The 14549-nt window shown below is 28.1% G+C and overlaps 2 non-coding genes across 2 annotated transcripts; one reads left to right on the top strand and one right to left on the bottom strand.

Moving 5' to 3' along the window:
* Positions 1 to 10281: 10281 nt before the first annotated feature.
* On the top strand, positions 10282 to 10400 carry LOC122859941. The gene has a single exon (XR_006374385.1). It is a non-coding gene; the product is annotated as a 5S ribosomal RNA (ribosomal RNA).
* A 476-nt stretch (positions 10401 to 10876) lies between these two features.
* LOC122859940 lies at positions 10877 to 10995 on the bottom strand. The gene has a single exon (XR_006374384.1). It is a non-coding gene; the product is annotated as a 5S ribosomal RNA (ribosomal RNA).
* Between the last annotated feature and the right edge of the window lie 3554 nt (positions 10996 to 14549).

Raw genomic sequence — 14549 nt, 5'->3', positions numbered from 1 at the left:
GGAACTTTTACAAGAGGCCCGCGTGTACACGCTTTTCTCATTCTCTTTATTTCCTCTTTTTCATTTTTTTATTTCTTTTATAATCAATTCATTTTTATTTTTTCAATCTATTTATTTCCAACTCCAATAAGCATTATCGACATCATATCTATCATCATTATTAATCAACAAGAGTATTATATGATGTAGACACTCGGAAAAAAATTTCCTAACTTGAAGGAAATTTGTTCTAATGGAAACAAATTATTTCTTGAAACAAATGTGTTTAATTGAATAAACTAAAAGATTTTTTTTCTTGCATATTAAGGTTGTTTTTTCTTTATATAAAATTTATATTTTTTTATTATTAAAAAATTTTATTGAACAAAGTAAATTATTTAAATATCCAATCATTTGGAATTTTTGTTTTCTTTTTTTTTTCTCAATTTACATATTTTTTGTTATTTTATTATTAAAATTTTTAAATTTTTACGACATTTTTATTGTATTTCCCAGTTTTTTTTTTTTATCACATGAGAGAAAAAAAATATATATACATTGAATTATAATAATTACGGTGATTTCTTTAGTGTATTTGTATATTCATAGACATGAAAAAATAAAAAATAAATATCAGAACTGGCTCTGGACAGTTTATATTCGGATAGCTATCAGCGTTATAACGTCTGTCCGTGGTCACAAAGAGTGCCGCTGGGTGTTTGGGTAATGATGCAGCAGCATTTACGTTAAGAAGAAGCCAAAGCGTATACATAAACACATACATTTAAAAATATATATATATGTATATATATATAAAATCATTGCCATACATTGACCACCTCTTTGCCTCTGGAACAGAAGCGAAAGTACCATTTCAGGATATCATATTATATATGCCTCTCGTATTGAGTTGAGTATTAGTACCAAGACGTGCCCAAGTACAATTTCTAGGCTCGTAATAATAAATTTAATATAAATGCACTGTATATATATATTTATAATAAATAATTTTTGAATGCAATGATTCATCATTTATAACAACTTGAAAAATAACTTGTTGTCATTTTTAGACAAATAATGTCGTTGTAAATTTAATGTTTGTTATTTTATTTAAAGAAATTATGTATTGTCATCAATCATTGTGTTGATTATCATTACAATTATAATAACCTGTAATAATAGTTTATTTTTTTTTTTATACTTGAAAAGGTGAGTTTAGAAATAACAATGACGATATGATTTTTTTGATTATACAGGAACGATTGAGTGAATTTTTTTGTTGGGTTATTAGTCCACAAAATGACAGTTTTGTCACGCAGGTGTTTAATCGGTTGGATTAAAAATAAATTGTTATCAATTTCTCGAATAACTACAGTATGATTTAATTTTTAAAATATTCCAAAAAATTTGTTTTATAATTGTTTTAAAAAATATTAATTGAAGCCATTAGTGAGTACAAGAAGAGAAAGTATGTCTCAAGTTTTTCAACGTTTTAGAGTTTATCATTTAAATAAAAAATTACTTTAAATTCTATAAATATCGTATCAGTGTCACAAAGTACTGACAATGATTGTTAATTTATTCAAAAATTTTGTTATTTACATTTTTTTTTTTATTCGTTAATTATACTTTTGCGTATGTTTATTTAATATTTGCATAAAACATTTTTTTCCTATAAAATTTTAGTCAATTAATCTAAACTTTATCATAAATAAAAAAAAATCACTTTCAAGAAGGAGCTGCATGATCAACTTCATCATGACTTTAATTTTTCATAGAAAATACTTTTGTGATTTTTTTTCGATCAATTTGAAATGATTTTTTAAATCAGGAGAATATCTGTAAAATGTCTCGTATAAATTTAGAAGAATTTTTCGTTTTTTTTCTATGTGAATGATTGTGAAGAAAAAAATAAATTTTGATCGTCGATATATATATATATATAACTGTATTTTGTTATCTACAAATATGTACACAAGTTTTTTTTGCAATTTGAGGTAAGTGATATATCTGATATGTAAATAATACTTGCTTCAAAAAAATGTATACTTTTATCTTGTAATAAAAAATAATGAAATAAAAATGGCTTTGGTTATTCAGTAACAGAAAACCAACTCAGTATAAAATAAATAAAATCCGTTGTTGACTTTTCTGAGCTAGATGAATCTAACAATTCCAAAAAAAACAAAAAAAAAAAGAGGAAAGAAATCAACTCTTTATATATACACATGCAATCTAATTCCTTAATCTAACATAACGTTTATTGCGAGCAAAAGAAAAAAGCTATAAATGAAAAAAATAATAAAAGCAAATGAATTTATCAGTCAGTTAATGACGTTAAAAAAAATAAAATGAAATGATTTTTTTTCAAATAAATATTCATATTATTGATAAAATAAATCAAGGTCGACAAGTATTATAAGGGTGTCCTTATTAAGCTCGTCATTCGAACGTCCGGTAAAATTTTATAAACTTGTATAAATAAAAATATGAATATAAGCAGATATATGTTCAACATCAAAAGCAATCATTCGTGCAAAATGTAACTATTCATCTTCTATGCTTTTTAATCGTGTCTTTGTCATTTCCTCATGGATAGCGTGATATGTATTACTTCCATGACTATCAATATTCCCAGTTTCAACCCACGTCTATAAACGACTCGTCCTGCCAAACGACCTAACATCAACACGAATATATAACACAGTAATATGTGGTTATACAGAGAAGCCTATGATATCCATGAAGTGACACTTTGGCTTCGTGCTTGCACGCACTTATGTATAGCATGTGTAAAATTCCACATATATTCATTGAATCGCATATCATATAAAATATGTCTAATTAAAAAGAATATTTTTTTTTTTTTTTAATTTTAAAATCATAAATGATTGATGATCATCGATTTTATATATAGAATATTCTAAAGATATTTATCAGTCGACTATCATCACTGTAAAGTGGAAAAATAAATATAAATAAATTTTTGTTCTTTTTGTTTTTAGCTTATAAACAACTGTTAAAAAAATAAACAAGAAATATTATTTGAAAGAAAAAGGAATAAAATTAACAAGTTCAGTTAAAGTTGTTTCAGAAACTTTAAAAGATTATTTTTTTTTAATATCAAAGTGACATTATGAGGTACTAGTCATTATAAAGATTTACATTTTGAAACAATTAATGTGGAGGTTCATGAGGTGAATGGTCATGATGAATAATTAGTCATTCACTTAAATATTTACTGCCACTGTGTCTCTGTATAGATCACTCTAAGGTAATAATTTTTTTTTTTTTTTTTTTTTTAATTTGAAATATTTTAACAGAATATTTATTTATTTATAAATCGGTTATAAATTATTTACTTTAAGGATTATTTTCATCGTCCCTTCTTTAACATGCTTTGGAGTTTGAAAACTGATTTTTTTTTTTTACGCGAACGTGTCGTCCTTGAAAATACCACGAAGAGAAGTTTAAAAAAAATCATTTAGTTTTAAATCTGATTTTCATTTTTGCTTGCAATAGATTTTTATTTATTCAACATTTCATTTGTTATTTTAAATACTCTAATTATAAACAATATGAAATGCTCTACCCAAGTAAAAATAAGAGTCAATTTGAGATCACTTTTTGACTTTACATGTTAATTTGATATGAGAAGTCGAAAAATTAACTCTTATTTCTACCTGGGTATGTCTATGTTTATTTATCAGTTTCCAAGAATATAAACAACAATTGTTTATTATGAATTTATCAATAAACTTTTACAGAATAAAACAGCTTGAATTAAAATGAACTTGTGATCATTAATCATGTATAATTTCCCTCATGAAAGTTTATATTCTTCGTTTCAAAGTACAAACCCTCCTTGGGCAATTCATGACATATTTATGACGAACAATATTTTTTTACACAAATCAAAATGTACTTTTTTTTTTTAGCTATATCTTTAACTAAAAAATAACAATGATAAAATAACATGTACATTCTGATCCTGTGTCTATTTGCCGTTATTTATTGGGTCAAGACAATCACAAGAAATTCTTTAGATTTAAAATATAATGCAATATCATTTGTACATTATTATAACAGTACACTGTTATTATAATGTATACAATATGTTTACTAATTCAACTCTTAAGTACATGTTAATAGAGATGTCTTTTTACATCAAATAAAGAAAAATCTATTTATTCGTAAAAGTACAATTATATACAAATGTCTGTCACATATGTTTTAACTCAAAAGTGTTATGTAGATAATTGCACTCATCGACAAAGACTAAGATTATTTTCAAAACAAAAAACAAGTGTGTTATTAAATCATCTCGTCAAATGAGCAGTTAGAAATACACTTGAAAGTGTGTAACACTGCGTGATTATATCTAGAATCATTTAAAGACAATATCATGAACCTCATATATATTTCCCTTTGCACCACGAGAAGTACAACTTGTAACGGTATGTTTCAACAGTTTTTCTACTAACATTCTCCATTTCATATCTTGGCTTTAGTTGTAAATATATATATATATATATATATCTCCATTATACACATGCAAACTTACATATATGTATGAATTTTATGCATATGTGAATCGTTACATCGTTATCCAAGATCGTTAGGGATCATATCCCAACCAACAGTAGAAAATTGAGTGGGCATCAGTTTTGTTTTTTTTTAAAAAAAACAACATATAACTATTTTAAGAAAATTTACAGCTTTACCAATTGTATTAGATATTTTTTAATATATGCCAAGGTTCAAATCTATAATGTGCATTTAATTTTTTTTTTTTTTTACTTTATATATTATTTATAAACATATATATATATAAATACATGCACATTTATATGCTATTACAATTTTTAATTTATTCAAAATAACTTATCGAAAGAAGTGACTTTATGGAAATGGTCTGTCGGTGCCAGAGATTAGAACGTGAGAACAGGTGAAAGAGATGAAAAGATGATTGGAAATCATACTCGCGTATAAATAAAAAAACATATATATATTTATAAATACGTATGTATATGTATGTAACTAAAAAGATGAGGAAGAAAAAAGGATTTATGAGGAAGAGAAAAAGAGGAAGTGAGCAAAAAAATAAACGGTTGGTGAGTATAAAGCTTTCCTCCCTTTTTTTTTCACCCCCCCCCTCATACCAATAACATAATACATCACGCGCTATACGGACCAGACAATAGTCCTTGGATTACCCGACAATAGTTGATGATTTACTTCTGCTCTCATTACCCAGCTTTGTCGTTGGTCCGCTATCGTCGACGACGCTATCATTAGAAAAGTAATGGAAGGCGCCCAGTGTCGACCTTTCATTTTACTCTTAGATTATCTTCCAATCGTCAAGACGAATCATATAGAAATAAAAGAATTACAAGAAAAGGGCAGATAAGTAAAAGGGGAAAATTAGAAAGAATCACCCTGTCTGACAATTTTATTATATCTGTATATAGCACCTATATACTTTTATTACTTTATCAATTTATACAGTTGAACACCTTTTTTTTTCTTTAACCAATTATTTATTAACATCGTTGCTTGAAAGATATAATTATTGTAAATGTAAAGAAGTAAATTTTTGGATATTTTTTTTGTTGTGTAAGTAAATTAAAAATTAAGAAAAAAAAGTACAGGTGTCTGATTTGATACTGTTAATCATGATAGAGTTATGTCTTCTTACTTTTAATAGATTGTATCGAGTCTTCATTCATTGTTAATATTTCAATTCAAACTATTAATTGTTTACATTCAAAAATTTCTTACCAGAGCCACCTAAAAAGATAGACTATATACTGTAGTAATAAAAAAAAGCTCAAATATTTAAGGGATTTCGTCGATTTTTTTCCGAATATGAGAATGCTTTGAAATTTATACAGTAGATTCTTGAAATACTAATACATTTTATGTAATTTTTTGGTAATTGTTTGGAAGCTCGTTATTTTTTTATTAATTTTCAAAGTTGACAACTTTTAACATGGGCTCTTATGGAGAATACGATTTTTGTCAAAAAAAAAATCCATTAAAATACCAATATCTCCAATCGACAATATGACATCGTGAAAAAAAAACTATCGGGTTATAAAATGAGACAAAACAAAACGTATGGAAAAAAAATAAAAGAGGTTTGGAGCTTAGTTTTTTTACAATTAATAATTAAAGTATGAAAAAATTGATTTTTATGAGGAATTATTGAAAAATTACTAGAGACCTCTTGCGGATGACTTTGAGAAACACAATATTTCTATGAGTGCGAAAAAGACAAAAAACAGGAAAAATGTTGTCTCACTCTTCGTTTGAAAAAAAATCGACGGAATCCCTTAAGCTTATAATTTCTACCAATTTAATTTTCCACTTGTTATAAGAAATAATCATTTACTGTCATTTTTATTATTTCGTCATACATCTCAGTGTTTTTCTCATTCATTTTTATATACTTAAACGTTTTTTTTTTTTATTTATTTATTAATATTTACATATTTCAGAAATACAGTATATATAGTCGAGCTTTTGACTCGTTTCAATTTGTTTCCTTAAACAAGCATCATTCCAAATGATAAAGAAAATGCAAAAACTTTTGATGCTGCACTTCATGGATATTCCAAAGATTTTATACAAAATTTTCTCGTTTTACGATAATTTAAAGAAAAACATCAAAAGAAATAAATAATACTACTACTTTTGTAAATACTTGATCTATTTTATTATCTAATAGTAATTCTTCAACAACTTGTGTTATGAAATTTTAAAATTTTTGACATGTATACATTTTAAGCTATCGTCTAGAAAGTCGTGTATAATAAAACTAATATTACTTGAAATATTATTATCATTATAAATTTAATTATATTTATTTATCATACTGCTCTTTTAATATTTATTAATTTTTTATTTTTGTTTCACGCTTATTTATCAAAATAAAATAAATATTATTAACTTAGTATAAATGTTTTTTCATTTTAATTTATTCAATAACACAGTATAAATTATCAATTTATTCCATGGAAATAAAACTTTGTTACAAAAATTTAGTTGAGTAAGATTAATTATTTATTATAAGTGTAAAAAAACATTTATATAATAAAAATTTGATTAATTGGATCAAGAAAAGATATATATATATATTTTTTTTAATCGAATAAAAAAAAATTATGTAAATTTCAGTGATTGTTTTTAATCTATTAAATTGTTTATTTAAAATATTTAAAGCTTATTAATTATTATTAAATAAACTTTGACATTTTATTTGAAGAGACAATTTGAATTATTTCTTTAGAAAGTCAATTGCTCTGATAATATAAAATTAAATATCAATTTAATTAATTTAATGTATTATTAGCTGGCTACTTTTACCTTTCTACCAATTATCTTGTTTGCATATAAATATATACAATATAAATTTATATATATATGTATACAATAATTTATATTTATATATTTATTTACTGTTTCTGTGGTTTTAAAATAAGTTTAAGTAGATAGGACAAAAATTGAGGACAAGAGTCTAAAAACTTGTATACATAATGTTAATGATAATTCTTTGAGTGGAATCTCAACTTACCCGCGTATATAGTCACCTCTTGTATATTATATCCTCAGTAAATTCTTTGAACATATACGCACTTCTTCCAGACATACATGCACATACGTATTATTTATGAAAGTTCACCGATGAAAATTTTCCTGTCTTTAAGTTAAATCTAATTTACGGTTTCTTCTTGTATATAACGTTTGCATACAATATATGTTCATTAAATATATACGCGTATGTATGTGTAAAAAATAAAGAACGAGAGAGAGAGAAATAAAGAGAGAGTGAGAGACAGAGAGAGTAAGATCACGCATGTATCCGACCGTTTTCACCAAGCAATCATAAATCATAATCGCTTCTTGTGCGCAAACTGAGAATAGTATATGCGAGAGGATCATTTGTACCAGAAAAAGATAATGGTTTTGCTGTGTTGATGGCATCTTACTTGCAAGTTTAAAAAAAATTAATAAATAATAAAAATATAGAAAGCTTAGATGTATGCTTAAAAAGAATTTGAGGTCACTGGCATATATTTTAAAAATTACAACCCTTATCACAGTGTTCAATTATGACCACCCAGTATATGCAATATTTATTTTTGGGTATATATAATTTAAATGGTTGTATAAAAATATTGTAGCATAGTTATGGATTAAAATTAATAATTGGAATTTGGATGATAAATAATTGATGATTAGTCAATTTAAAAAAGGCATGAGGTCTAAGAAAAATTTCAGTTTTTTTCTTTTTGAAAAGTTCATTTATGGTTTAATGTCAATTTACTTCAATAGAATTCAACTGCCATGCCTTTATCAAACTGCTGTTGTTTCAAATTATTTAACTAAATTAACAAAGCATATAGATGTTGCAAGCTGTGAATCGAGGTATAAGAGTTTGAGAGTTTTTATGAGTGTCTTGCGTGAGGCCCAAGTACATGCAAGATATTTTGATGTCCTTTGTCGTGATGCGCAATAGAAGATTTCACTTTTAGTACATATCAAAAGAAAAATTAAATAAATTTGGATATGTGTGAATATTAATTGTTAGAATGTTGGTCTAGTTTTGACCATTGACTTGATCACATATAGCTCTGGCCAGATCATCTAATGCTTAGTCTTTTGCATATTCAAATTGAAGATGAACTAAACATTATTTCACTGCTAAGAATCATTTGATCTTATACCTTATCGTTTGTCCTAGATAATTATTCCCAATATTTCAAATAAATTATATAATAAATAAATATTCTGAATTTTTAAAAATAAATTCCAATATTTTCTTTTTTACAATTATATTTTGTTACGTTTATATTGATACACATATGGAATGTAACTATTTTTTTATTATCAAATAATAACATGGATTGATGGAAAAAAATATTATACGAGACAAAAATACTCTACAAATATATTATTTAATTTTAGAAATAAGTAAATTGAAACTAAATACGGTACCAGAAAATATTTTCAATTTCATAAATATCTTAGCAACAATTTTAAGTAGTATTTTTTTTTCTATAAAAATTATATTCAAATAAAATATGTCACAGCTTGGGTCGTCTAAAAACAACAATTAGATTTAATGTAATATAACATGTTGACATCAGTGAATTTCAGAATAAATAAATACACGCTTGTCATATGGTGATTAGTGGGGTTGGTCCCACAAAGTCTGGACGATGATCGATGGCCCCCATAAATAATGCAACTACCCTTCTATTGCCCTCGAGAGTCATACAGCATTTCTCTATACACACAAAAAACAAAACAAGAGACAGAGAGAGAGAAAGATAGAGACAAGCTGCTCAAATTTACTCTCTTTTTTTTTTTTTTTTTTATCCGACCACCCTGCTTTATATATTTTATACATGTTGTCATTCATAGTAGGTTGCAAGTAGTATATACTGAACAACAGTGATCAAAAAACACCTCGCACCCTCGTGTTATTTTCGCGAGAGACATCAGCTTTATGAATGCCATTTCCGAATCTACCACGCGCCCATGTGGCATTCGTTGCTTGTTTTGTACTATATCGGACGTCCCATACCAATACTCTCCACACACAACCCCTCTGACGAATACATTTAATTTTGGATTCAGGTTATTAATTATTAATTCCCGTCAGTCTCATTATATCTCTATCACGCTTGTCGCTTCCTCTTTTGTATTTAATCTATTAAATACTGTATGGAATCAATGAATTTTAACATAATTTATTATACATTTTTTACATATTTTTATAAATATTTTTTATTTTTACTTGTTTAATGATAAAATTATTTGTTTTTTTAACTCATTTATCATATCGTACGAAGATCTTTTTTTCAGATATTTTTATTGTCATTTTAATTTTACTCATTGTTATACTTTATTTTTTTTTCTTCGTCGGAAATTTATGTAACTGTAATTTGTAGATAAGAACATGCATTAATTTTTATGGTTATTCACTGCGAAAAGCTTCGTCGGTATTTAACGAAAAAAAATGTATAGAATAAAACTATGAAAAATTGAATTTAAATATATAAAGTTTAATAAAGTTTATTTCGCATCTTGATATGACAAGCTTGCCCTAGTGCTTCTTGGATGAAAATCTACGGAGTCTTCCAGAGTTCTTATAATAGAGTATTTAATAATATGGTTAAGAGATGTGTTCAATTATAAATGACTTCATAAATGCATCACAGAAAACTAAAACGAAATATCTCAGTAATTGCATGAATTAAAAAAGATATAACGAAGTTTTGAATTCATGCATACGCCAACGACCATATCGGCTTGAGTACACCAGTTCTCGTCCGATCACTGAAGTTAAGCAAGGCTGAGCGTGGTTAGTACTTGGATGGGTGACCGCTTGGGAACACCACGTGCCGTTGGCATTCTTTTTGCATTTTTTTTTTGAATTAATTAATTCCGTCGTTTTTTATCAATTTTTTAACAACCAAGTCTGTTACTGTTGTTGGTTCTAATTTAACATCTTGTTGATTTATCATTGTTATGTTAAGGTTTACGTGTTTTTTTTGTTATTATTCGTAATGTATAATCATCGTTGTCAATAATATTCAACTGGCAGCGATTTTACGATTCCCGTAGTGAAAAAATTTTATGACTAATTTGATTGTCTTTATAAGCAAAAAAGTATGGTAGAGAGAAAATTTCGATATCTCGAATATTTTTCAAGAAATCGAGATTGTAATCACTTGTACGATCAGTTATGGGTCCTAAGTCATTCAACACCTATCTGAATGATATTTCAAACGAAACTCGTGCTTTTGTAACAACAGCAGACTCACTTATTAAAAAAGTTAATGCAAAACAGCTGTATTAATTAATCTAAAAAAATAGCAAAAAAGGATGCCAACGGCACGTGGTGTTCCCAAGCGGTCACCCATCCAAGTACTAACCACGCTCAGCCTTGCTTAACTTCAGTGATCGGACGAGAACTGGTGTACTCAAGCCGATATGGTCGTTGGCGAATGCAGAAATCTAAAACTTTGTTTTATCTGACTTTTTTTTCGCTCAAATTATTATCGTTAATTCAACTTGGATCGTGTAAATAATAATAATGTCAAAAATAATAAATTAATAATAATAGTTATTTATATTTATTTATAATTTTTTTCGCAAGACTGTGTCAAGCTTGGATTCGAAGCTTGACACAAGCAAATACATGGTTATCATTCCAAGCTCTTACCAAGCTTGACACACGCTTGGAATCCAAGCTTGACACAAGCTTGTCCCAATCGTCGATTCCTACCTGGGTAGTACTTAAATGGGTGACTTGGATGATGGAGAGAATTATGGTACAATATGCACAACACAAAATATCATCTGGAGAAAAGCGTTTGCTCTATAATTTGAATAATATAAAATTTGCAAAATATCTAATACTCATAATTAAACTCATGAGTCCAAACAAAAAAATCGTATTACATGATTATATAAATAAATCATCAATAACGTTTAAACCCAGGTAGGAATCGACGATTGGGACAAGCTTGTGTCAAGCTTGGTAAGAACCTGGAATGATAACCATGTATTTGCTTTTGTCAAGCTTCGAATCCAAGCTTGACACAAGCTTCGAATCCAAGCTTGACACAAGCTTTGAATCCAAGCTTGACAAAGTCTTGCAAAAAAAATTATAAATAAATATGAATAACTATTATTATTAATTTATTATTTTTGATCTTATTATTATTTACACGATCCAAGTTGAATTAACGATAATAATTTGAACGAAAATAAACGGCGTACTGGGGGATCGATCCTAGGTCTCTCACGTGGAATTCCGATGCTCTACCCGAGTGGAAATTTAGTTAAGGTTCTGATCAGAACCGGATCAGGGAACCTGATTTCAAATCAGAACCGGATCAGGAATCCTGTTCAGGAACGGATCAGAATGTAACGCTCTTTTTTAGGATTCTGATCAGAACCGGATCAGGAAACCTGACCAGATTGTAAGGTTAGAGCCAGGATACCTGAACAGGAATGGATCAAGATTCCTGACTAGAATATAACCAGGAATCCTGTTCAGGAACGGATCAGAATGTAACGCTTTTTTTTAGGATTCTGATCAGAATCGGATCAGGAAACCTGACCAGGATACCTGATCAGGAATGGAACAGGATTCCTGATCTGAAACGGATCAAGTAATTCTAAAAAAAAATTAATTTTTATTATTTGATGTTTTGTAAATCGGCTAAATAATTTACTATAGCACTGTTAATGATGAAACAGGTTGAATGATAAGATTTTATATACCTAACATAACTCAGATTACCTAACCACTAGCGGGACGCGAACTCGGATCGTTCAGATTACAACTACGGGCCTTAACACGCGCGGCCATGCCGTCTATCGATGATCGGATGTGATTTTTTGCTTTCATAAATTACATCAGCTGAAAAAAACTTAAATTAGAATTTGTGACGTATATTTAACGTAAAAATAAAATATAACAATTTGTTAAATTGTCCCTTGTCATTTTGTTTTAGAATTAAAATTAAAATTAAATCCAAAGAATATTTTTCCTGATAATATTCTGGTCAGAATCTGTTCAGGAAACCTTATTCAGGATACGTTCAGGTTTCCTGTTCCTTTCCTGAACAGGAAAACTGAATAAAAAAAATGATTTATTTGATAAAATTTTCCTGATAGTATCCTGGTCAGAATCTGTTCAGGAAACCTTATTCAGGATACGTCAAGGTTTCCTATTCCTTTCCTGTACAGGATTGGATAAGGTTACCTGACTTAAGGAAATCGTAAGGTGTCCTGACCAGGTTCGGGTCAGGAATGAGTCAGGTTCCCTGAATAAGGAATCCTGATCCGTTTCTGATCAGGGTTTGAGGTCAAATAGGGCATCCTGAAAATTTTTCCACTCGGGTATGACGTCAACCACCGGGGTATTTATAACAGGCTCACAAAAAATTTTGATATGAATCAAAGATATATTCGAGACTTAATACACAGTCCTTGTAACAGATTGGCACGATACTCAAAACCTAATAATTGCTATTTGGAATTTCTATTTACACTCTATATGTAGATCTAAATATTATAATTTTTTTTTTTTTAATTGAATATATGCACAAGTCAAGTCTCGTGTCAAGCTTGATAAAACGAGCTTGACACAAGGCTCGTGTGAGGCCGGGTAAAACAAAAAAGTACAGGCTTGACACAATTATAATGCCTGATGAATCGAAATAAATGTCATGTTTACGCTTGGTATACCAAGCTTGTGTCAAACTTAAAATCCAATCTTGACACAAGACTGATTTCCAAGGCTTTGTGTGAGCCTAGGGTCAGACCATCGTAACAGGCTCGACACAAACTTGGGACACAAGGGTTGGAAATCAAGCTTGTGCCAAGCCTGTTACAATCGTTACGGCTGGGCGATTCCTACCTGGGAAATTCAAGAAGACCTCCAACAAGGAACCGTAAATTTGCCATTACTATTTTATTTTATTACTGTTAGTTGTAAGATTTTTGTTTCAGTCTTATTTTCACGTATACTGCTTAGAAGAAAAAATTCCACATTACTTGAAAAAAAAAAAAAACGACTTGGGAGCACCAAGTGCCATTTGCATTTTTCAAATTTTTTTTTATTGGGTTCATATCCATCAGGAGTAACTAAACAAAACCAACACTCAAGACTCAACTACTAATTTTCGAGGATATTTATTATTTTACAAGATGCAGTAGAGAATATTTTTTTATCGAAAAAAAATAACGCAACAGAATATAAACACATTTGTCTACGGTTTAATTAAACATATCACATTATAATAATATGGAAATATCAGTGCATTATTGTTATCACTGAGTGAATCATTCTGTATTGGCTTGCATTATTTCAATTACAGATATCTTTCAAAAGTGATAATTCATGAATAACTTGTTGAAAATTGCTAAAGAGTATGTGGGATTGTTGCATGAAATCTGGTACTGGTACTAATTCATTAATCTGTATCTTTTGAAATTTCTTGAATAAATTGAAAAATTCAATCACGAATTGCTCTTTGGTCTTTGTAGTCAATGTTATTTTTGATATTTTTACAGATTCCAATAGATCCAGATAATCCTTTGTTTTCTGGAACATTGAAAAAAAAGGTTTATTTTTGAAACTTGAAGAATTTTAAAAATTTATAGCATTATACGATGAAAATGTAATTCTAACGAACAAGTTTATTGTTTTACCTTCAGTAAAAATAATGTGCTGTCATTCAGGTAGGAAGTGCAGGCATCATGGTATCGTTGTAAACGATCATTTGAAAGCTGATAGCTATAGGTACCTTGTTGTTCAAGATCTCGTCTGCAACTATCAACAACAACTTTTTGACCAGCCTGAATTTTGTTTTTATAGAGTTTCATTTCTTCAGTCATGTAATTTTCGAGTTTTGATTTATAAGTGTTGAAAATAAAAGCATCCAATTTTTCAACATTTATAAGTTTTTCACTATATTTTTTCATTGATTCACCTGACGTTTTTATAAATTCATTGACTAAAGATTCATTAGCTAGTAAATTTG

This window comes from Aphidius gifuensis, linkage group LG6 (genome assembly GCF_014905175.1).
Source record: "Aphidius gifuensis isolate YNYX2018 linkage group LG6, ASM1490517v1, whole genome shotgun sequence".
In the NCBI taxonomy this organism is placed as follows: Eukaryota; Metazoa; Arthropoda; class Insecta; order Hymenoptera; family Braconidae; genus Aphidius; species Aphidius gifuensis.
This window is presented reverse-complemented; position numbering and strand designations above follow the sequence as displayed.